Below are 8,552 nucleotides of genomic sequence, written 5' to 3'. Positions count from 1 at the left end.
TGTTTATAGTCAGCTGGATTAGAACAAATTTCCCCATCTCAAGCGAATCCCTCCCACAGATCCCCCGCCGTGCTCGAGCGCGAGCGCCTTCTCGCTCCCTCGTCCAAGAAGCAGGCACGAGCAGGCGCCCCTCTCCCGTAGCTCGAATTTGAGTGAGTCGAGCGAGCGCTTCCTCGCACCCTCGCTGGCGATCTGCAGCAGGACCCCGCTGGTGAGCCAGCTCCTTCCCGCGCTTCTCCCCGGTCTCCCCTCTCTCTTCTCACCCTCTCTTCTCTCTCGAGCAGGAAGTACCAACTCCAACACAACAATGGCGCCGCCCATGGATCTCAGAACTGCCGCTGTCACGCCCGCGTCATTCGGAACCTTCACCGACACATGCCGTCGCGATCTTGCATGTGCGTGTCAGCACCACAACAATGGCGCTGCCCAGATCTCAGAACTCCCGTCGTCATGCCCGCGTCATTCGTCGGAATCTTCACCGACGCCCGTCGTCACGATTCTGCATGTGCGTGTCAGCGGGAGCATCTCCCACGTTGGCCTCGACCGCCTCTCGCCGTCTCCCTCTCTTTGAGTCACAGGCCGGCGGCGAGCTCGTGGCATGAAGGCCCGACGGCCATGGCTTCCTGCGAAGGAGAGAGAGAGAGAAAAGAGAGGGAGGTGAGAGATAGAAGTGGAGGGCCAGGAGGGAAGGAGAGGAGGGCAGGGTTGGCGCCTTAGTCCGACGGCGGCGCTCTGGTGGCTGGCCGGCGCGGGGCGGCGGGGAGGCTCGAGCGCGAGCCCGCGCGTGAAGGCGCTGGGCGCGGTCGGCGGTGGCGGACGCAGGATCGCGGGTTGAATGCAAATAAACAAAGGGTGTTTTTGTAAAAATGAAACGTTTTCTTAGGTCCATTTAAAATAGAACTGCGGGTTGAATATCTAAAAACATAAGGGTTTTTCTGGAAAATTGTCGCGGCGTTATTAGGGAAGATTTAGTGAGTTTCCATACATAATTCACGAGATAACGTCAGCCGCACGATCTTATGATCGATAGACAGCTGAGAGCGCACCTGAGCCTCTTAGCTACTAACAGGCACGCCCTGGCTATCAAATTGCCTTCAACCTCCAGCCAAGAAGCATAGGCATGCCTCCACCCACGTTAATGCGCACTCTTGCACGCCCTGCAAGATCGTGCACCTCAACGGCCATGCCGCCATTCTTTATATGTAACATCCTAATTTTTAATTTGGATGTTAATTAATCATTTAGGTCATCATATGCATTCATGATTCTTGCATTTTTTGAATTGGTTTTATTTGGACAGTTTGATTCTAAAGATCTTAAGCAAATCAAGGACCATTTGAGAGAGTTGGAGGTTTTCATAAAATTCCATTTTTGAAATTTTTAAAATTGGTAAACTGGATCAAAGAGAATTTTATTTGAAATTATTTTTTCCAAATTATTTCCAAATAAATAAATAATGAGAGAAGATAATATTACTTCTTCAAAACAGAGAAAATAATGGAAATTTAATTTTAAATAAAAATATTTATTTTATTGGATTTTTATTTGAGATTTTATTCAAGTAAATTAGGGAAAATCGCATTTTATTACAGAAAAATGTTTACGTGGTCCTAAATATTAGTAGAGGGCCGTGAAAATTGTTTTGGGATTTTAGGGTTTTTATTTATTTTATTTTTGGATTTTTCCGTTCGCGCGAAATTATAATTTTATTTTAAAATAAATCTTTCGGACCGACCGGGCCGAAGGCCCAGCTGGCCTAGCCACCGCCGCCTTCCCCGTCGTGGCCGACCGGGACTCCACCGGAGTCCGGCACCGACATGGCCCCGGCTGGCCCCTCCCGCAAGCCGTCACCCCCCGACCTTTATAAGGAGCCGGACCCCCAACCCCCTCCTCCTCAGCCGCCGCACCCCGCCACCGCCTGCCACCGCCGCCGTAGCCGCCCATGCCTCCTGCAGTAGCCGCCGCCTGCGCCGCGCCGCCACCCCGCGCCACCTCCCGCGCCACGTCGCCGCCACCGCTCGCTGCCACGCCTCGCCCAACTCGCCGGAGCCGCTCCCGCCGTCGTCGGTGAACGTCGCCGCCGCCGTCGGTTTTTCCGACCCGAACCGGTATAAACCGATTTAACCCGCCCGGTTTTTTTGGTTTCGCGTAATAGATCGGTTTTGTTTTAGGGTTCGCTAATTAGCGAACGTTCACCCGTTCTTCTCTGTTAACGAACGATTTCGTTCGTTAGTCTTTGTTAGCGGACGTTCCTCTCATAGATTTTTCTTTTTAGTTTTATTTTCGGCTAAGGACCTATCCGTAATTACTTTTATCGCAGATTAGTCCCTGGTTTTTAAACCTTCGCTACTTTTTGCTCGTTTGTCCAAATCCAGTGAAACCAACGCCAAAATCTTTGTTTTCCTCTATCCAGATAATCAACTTAAACATGATTTTGAAAATTTAAAATTTGGTTTCAAGCAGATTTGAATTTGAACCCTTTTTTATCGTAGTTTGAGTTTCGTAACTCCGATTTGATTGTTTCTTTTTGCAAATCAAAGCTCTTCACTTGAACTTTCAGTTTAGATCTTTTCTCTTGGTTTTACCTTTCATCTTATGCTTGAGTGCTTATGTATGCTATTGTTCGTTCATGATAGAGTTTCCAAAGTGCGAGGCTTGCTACTACGAATCTCTAGGGTTTTCCGATCGTCAGCAAGGCAAGTAACACTTTGATCATATCCCTTTATTACCCAGTTTTTATGCATTAGTTTCAACCCTCAAACATTGCATGAGTAGGATTTTGATTAACATGTGGGTATTGGGAAGTAGTTGATGAGGTAGCAACCTATTGCCTTTTATCAAACCCTAGGTAGTTACTACGTTATGCTTATACTGCTATGCTATGCTCGTAGACATGGTTTGGTTTTGAGAGAATTCATGAAAGATGTGAGAGTTATTATTAACTAAGGGTTAACTTGAGGTGACTACTTTAACACACATCTGGGTAGATTGGTTGTGGCATGTAACATCCCAAAATTTTCTAAATTTTGGAATGTTAATAAATAAGTAATATTGTATGAATTGCTTCAGTTTTCTCAAGAATTTAAAACTTTTGAGCCCTTGTTTAAATGTTTTCAAACCATGTTAAATAAAAATTTGATAACATTTTTGTCCAAAAAAAGAATATGGTTTGGAAAGTTTATTCAAGAATTCAAAGGGCATTCAATTCTTTCGGAATATCCACAATCAAATATATGAGTGAGAATAAAATGACTTTATCAAATGTAGTGGATGAATATTTTATTTGGAGTTCTTTGAATTAATGAGTTTCATTGAAATTGGATCTTATATCGAATTTAATGCCAAATATAAGTTAATGAGAGGAGATAATGTGACTTCTTCAAAAATATATTTGGAAATATTTAATTTGTAAAATTATCGTTTTGTGAATTTGCAAAACTCAATATCGATTTGTTTGAGTAAATTCATTTATGCCATAAAAAGGTAATAGTAGTTTGTGCACAAAATTAATTTTATGAAATTCTGAAAACTATTTTTTGTGGACTCTAAATAAAATTATGATTAACATACACATTTTAATTATTTATTTTAGCAATACTTTTAATTCCAACAATTTGTAATTTCTTTAAAAATTGTTTTCCGTTTGGGCTAAGGCCATTTGTTTTTATGGCGTAGCTGCAGCACAACCCACACTTTTCCCACTAAGGCCCATCTCACTTTCGTTTAGCGCAAGGCCCAGGCGCTGTCTTCTTGTACCTCTCTTCGTTCAACCTTCAGGAACAGAGAGGAACAAGCATGGCCTCCTCTTCCTCCCCTCCTCCCAGTTAATTCCTTGCCCGTTTCACTTCAGCGTCTACACAAAAAATGCGGAGGACATTATTACGAGTCCATTCAGGGAATCAAAACTCAACATTGCTGCTTAAATTCGTCGAATGGATCCGTGAAACGTACATGCACGAACAGCCATTATTGGCCGCACTAAGATCGTCCTGGATCTCTTCGTATGGACTTCCCTCGCACCTATAAATATCATCTCTGGATACATCCCACTCCCCTACATCATCACGCTCAAAAGCCCTCTCTACTTCGATCCCTCCTGCGGGCAATTGCTCGCCGGAATCCGACAAAGCATCGAAGTCCGACGACGATTCCGTCGCGACCGAGGTACCCCATGCCCCAAATCCTGAACGCCCATGCCCCAAATCCTGAACCTTTCTCTCCGTCCAGTGGATTCGCATCTTGTTGAACCTTTATCTTGTTCGATTGTACAGCCGGAGCGCGCTGTTTTTCGTCATCGCATCCGCCGGAGCTCCGCCCAACTCCGGCGAGACCTCACGGTTGCCCGAGGACAGGGCCGAACCCTCCGTGGTTATCCTCGAGCTTGCACGGGCCTCCTCTCCCTCGTACGCCGCTTGTACTACGCCGGAGCCCTCACCAACGCCGAACCCGAGCACCGCCGCCGTCTTCTCCATCGCCGGCGACCTCAAGTCCGGTGAGCTCCTTCCCTCCCTTTTCCTGATCGTTTGATCACGATCCAAGCACCGTAGCCCTCCTCTGTTAGTTAAAAAAAACGCGAAGGGGTATCAGCCTGTAGTAACACGCCACGTGGCAGCTCATATTAACATCTCGTAATTAATTCCCAGAAAAATACCTAACCTTCAGAAATTCATATCTTTTAATCTACAGCTCGGAATTCAACAAATAAGATATCCCTGGATAGCTGTAGACCTTAGTTTATTATAAAAATTATAAATCTCACTTTTGCGCTAATTAAAATTTAGTTTTGATTTAAATACGAATTTGAGTAATTTTGCTATATCTTTTATTCTGTAAACCATATAAAAATGTTTTATATATGGAAGTTGGACCTTAGGACCTAACCTTGCTGTTGGACTGATGGATTAGTTTTCCAACATAGTTTAGATGCTGTTTTATCATCAACACCTTGGTTTGACCTTCTTGGATCATCATTTAATAACTTAGTTAAAATAAAATTTGACTATAGGGTAAAACTCTTAGATTAATCCCTAGGAAACTTCTCTGGACATTTGATATGACCACAAAACTTTGAAGTGACAAGATTAAGAATTTAATCCTTTTATCTTGAAACTTATGCCACGCCAGTTTTATTTAACCCAAGTCAAATATTCCGAATAATCTCATGATAGAATTTGTTGTAAGAACTTGTCTCACAACCCATCTTCTATATCAAACCAAGATCTTCACTTAGTATCATTTCCAACCCTAGAATATTACTATGTCATATTTTCTTTCAAGACCACACCTGATTCTATATCACCCTAACTGTGCCCTAGAAATTATGATAGTGGCAATCGAATAATTTGTGTTGTTATTTGGATTTTCATTTGGATGTTATTTGTGTGTTGAATGCTTGCTTGAATCATTTTTATGTGAATGTGGATATGCCGAGTGTCTTACTTGAGTTATTTATCGCGTTAGATTGCGACGAGTGCGAAGGTGAATTCTACGAGGAGGTAGAACCTTGTGACTACGAAACTAAAGGGAAGTTGCAAATTGATCATGCTTCGACCTATATTTTCATACTATGCATAACTCTTTAAATTTTAATACTATGCATGTTTTATAAAAGTTTTGCAAAGTATTATATTTATCTAGAGCCATAGGTTCAAGACTCACCATTAGCCATGCTTGCACAAAATGGGTGGGATGAAAACCAAACTTGTTTTAAACTTTAAACTTGCTCTCTTTGGAGCAAAGTTTGAGAAAATCTTTTTAAAACAAAATTATATATTGTTTTACTTCTACTCCCTGGGCGGCAGGATAGTATGACGGGAGCGTCTACACGTGATTGTGCCCATCGGGGTCTTGCAGTGAATGCGCCCACTGGGGTCTTGCACACGGTTTTTGGTGGGGACCGCCGTCCAGGGGAATGAGATCTTTCAAGTACAGTTTGATGTAGCTTCCAGTACAGCCACATGCTACTATGGGCTCTGGCTTAGCTTAGTACTAACGGGAAACCCTTACCTCAGGACCGCCATCGGAGAGGGGCTTTCATTGCCTAAGTTGCGGGCGGCTTGGTCAGGTATAGGGGGCTGTTACGGAAAGGCTTCGTCACAATCTCCTCCTAGTCGTACACCCAAGTGTGTAATGGTAAACGGGGTTGGTTGTGTCATGTGGGGAACGTGTACGACCTCTGCAGAGGGTTTAACCTAATCGATTAGCCGTGCCCCCGGTTACGGGCAAATTGAGCAACTGAAGACTTACTGAAGAAGAATCTCCCCTCTCTTTTGTAAAAATCTATTTTTAAGGGTTAAAGTTGAGGAGTGAGCACAGAGAATGTGTTTCACTTCAACCTATGTTTTAAAATTAGTTTGGAGACTGAGCACTGGTGCGTATATCCAAGTGTCTCACTCCTACTTTTTAAACTAAAAACTGTTTCTATTCCAAAAATAGTTTATAAAATTTAGTATAGGAGAAAATTGGCTTTACGCAAATGAAACCTCCACAATACTTATCCTGCATATATATTCTGTTAAACTTTCCTTTGAAACTTGCGAGTACATTTCATGTACTCACCTGCACCTGTCATGTGTAGATCTTGACAGATTAAGAGACGATAGGGTTATGGTCTACACTCAACGAGCCCAGTGGCGTTGATGGAGCCTAACTTAGTGACTACGTATAATTCCACTGTATTATCTGCCAGCTTGAGCTGTGCCTAAGGTATGATTTATATATATATCTGGATCTACCGTTGTAGTAGAATGATGTATGTCTTACTGATATTCATTTTTGTTACTGTGTGTGCTAGCTATGATTCAGGGATAGCACAGTAAGCACACAGACTTGGATTCTATCAAATCCGGGTCGTTACATGGCACCTGGGGAATCCAGTGTTGTCCAAGGAGATCCCGGGGTATCCGTGTGACCATCCTATGGTTTGCCACCCAGGCTCAAAGGGATCATAAGATTATTAATGCTAGAAACTTCTGTGTGCAGCCACAAGCCATTATGGGCTCTAGCATAGTTGAGTAAGTTGTGGGAATCCTTTCCATGATGGGCTAGCAGATGTAGGGGATTGTAGGTGTACCGGCCTATGTATCGGTTAAGGGGACCTCTTCGGAAATACTGTGTCTCGGTCATCTGTTTCTCAAACATCATGTAGTGTAAGAAATACAATGGAGGAGATCGAGTCTTGTGAGGAAAAGTGTGCAAGCCTCTGCAGAGTGTACAAACTAATCATAGTTAGCCGTGTCCCCGATTATGGACATCTTGAGTATCTGGTGTTTGAATTATTATCTTGTTCTCAGCACATCGCTTAATTAATTTGTCGGGTTATAACTTTTAGTTTTGGTATTGAGTTGGGGTTACCTTCTCAATGTTTTCAACAAACTTTGTAGTTAAATAAAATATATTCCTTTGATGTAGGGAAAATTAGCTTTATGCAAATGTTAACCATAGAGCCTCCACCAGCCATATATCCATGTAGTGTTAGCTGTTGTTCTGTTCATTGCTCTATGGTGTTATCTTGCCAGCATATTCCATGTGCTGACCTACACAGGCTGCAACGTATTATGTTGCTGAATTGTCAGACGAGGACATGATAACCCACAAGTATAGGGGATCGCAACAGTTTTCGAGGGTAGAGTATTCAACCCAAATTTATTGATTCGACACAAGGGGAGTCAAAGAATATTCTCAAGTATTAGCAGCTGAGTTATCAATTCAACCACACCTGGAAACTTAATATCTGCAACAAAGTGTTTAGTAGCAAAATAACATGATACTAGTGGTAACGGTAGCAAAAGGTAATGATAGCAAAAGTAATGTTTTTGGTATTTTGTAGTGATGATAGCAATAGCAACGGAAAAGTAAATAAGCGAAGAACAGTATATGGAAAGCTCATAGGCAATGGATCAATGATGGAGAATTATGCCGGATGCGGTTCATCATGTAACAATCATAACATAGGGTGACACAGAACTAGCTCTAGTTCATCAATGTAATGTAGGCATGTATTCCAAATATAGTCATACATTCTTATGGAAAAGAACTTGCATGCCATCTTTTGTCCTACCCTGCCATTGCAGCGGGGTCCTAATGGAAAGTAAGGGATATTAAGGCCTCCTTTTAATAGAGTACCAGAACAAAGCATTAGCACATAGTGAATACATGAACTCCTCAAACTATGGTCATCACCTGTAAGTATCCCGATTATTGTCACTTCGGGGTTAACGGATCATAACACATAATAGGTGACTATAGATTTGCAAGATAGGATCAAGAACTCTCATATATTGATGAAAACATAATAGGTTCAGATCTGAAATCATGGCACTCGGACCCTAGTGACAAGCATTAAGCATAGCAAAGTCATAGCAACATCAATCTCAGAACATAGTGGATACTAGGGATCAAACCCTAACAAAACTAACTCGATTACATGATACATCTCATCCAACCCATCACCGTCCAGCAAGCCTACGATGGAATTACTCACGCATGGCGGTGAGCATCATGAAATTGGTGATGGAGTATGGTTGATGATGACGATGGCGACGGATTCCCCT

General features: G+C 42.7%; 2 long non-coding RNA genes across 3 annotated transcripts; both read left to right on the top strand.

The window, feature by feature from the left end:
• Positions 1-2,695, top strand: LOC125520352. 2 transcript variants are annotated; one of them, XR_007288630.1, is made up of 3 exons: positions 21-211; positions 285-2,108; positions 2,637-2,695. It is a non-coding gene; the product is annotated as an uncharacterized LOC125520352 (long non-coding RNA). The 2 variants fall into 2 exon arrangements; XR_007288629.1 differs by lacking the exon at positions 2,637-2,695 and having other exon boundaries at positions 1-211; positions 285-1,221.
• Positions 2,696-6,577: 3,882 nt separating this feature from the next.
• LOC125520353 lies at positions 6,578-7,329 on the top strand. The gene is made up of 2 exons (XR_007288632.1): positions 6,578-6,705; positions 6,794-7,329. It is a non-coding gene; the product is annotated as an uncharacterized LOC125520353 (long non-coding RNA).
• Positions 7,330-8,552: the final 1,223 nt, after the last annotated feature.

This window comes from Triticum urartu, chromosome 7 (assembly GCF_003073215.2).
Source record: "Triticum urartu cultivar G1812 chromosome 7, Tu2.1, whole genome shotgun sequence".
Lineage (NCBI taxonomy): Eukaryota > Viridiplantae > Streptophyta > Magnoliopsida > Poales > Poaceae > Triticum > Triticum urartu.
Note: the sequence above shows the minus strand (reverse complement) of the source record. Positions and strands in the feature narration are given on the sequence as shown.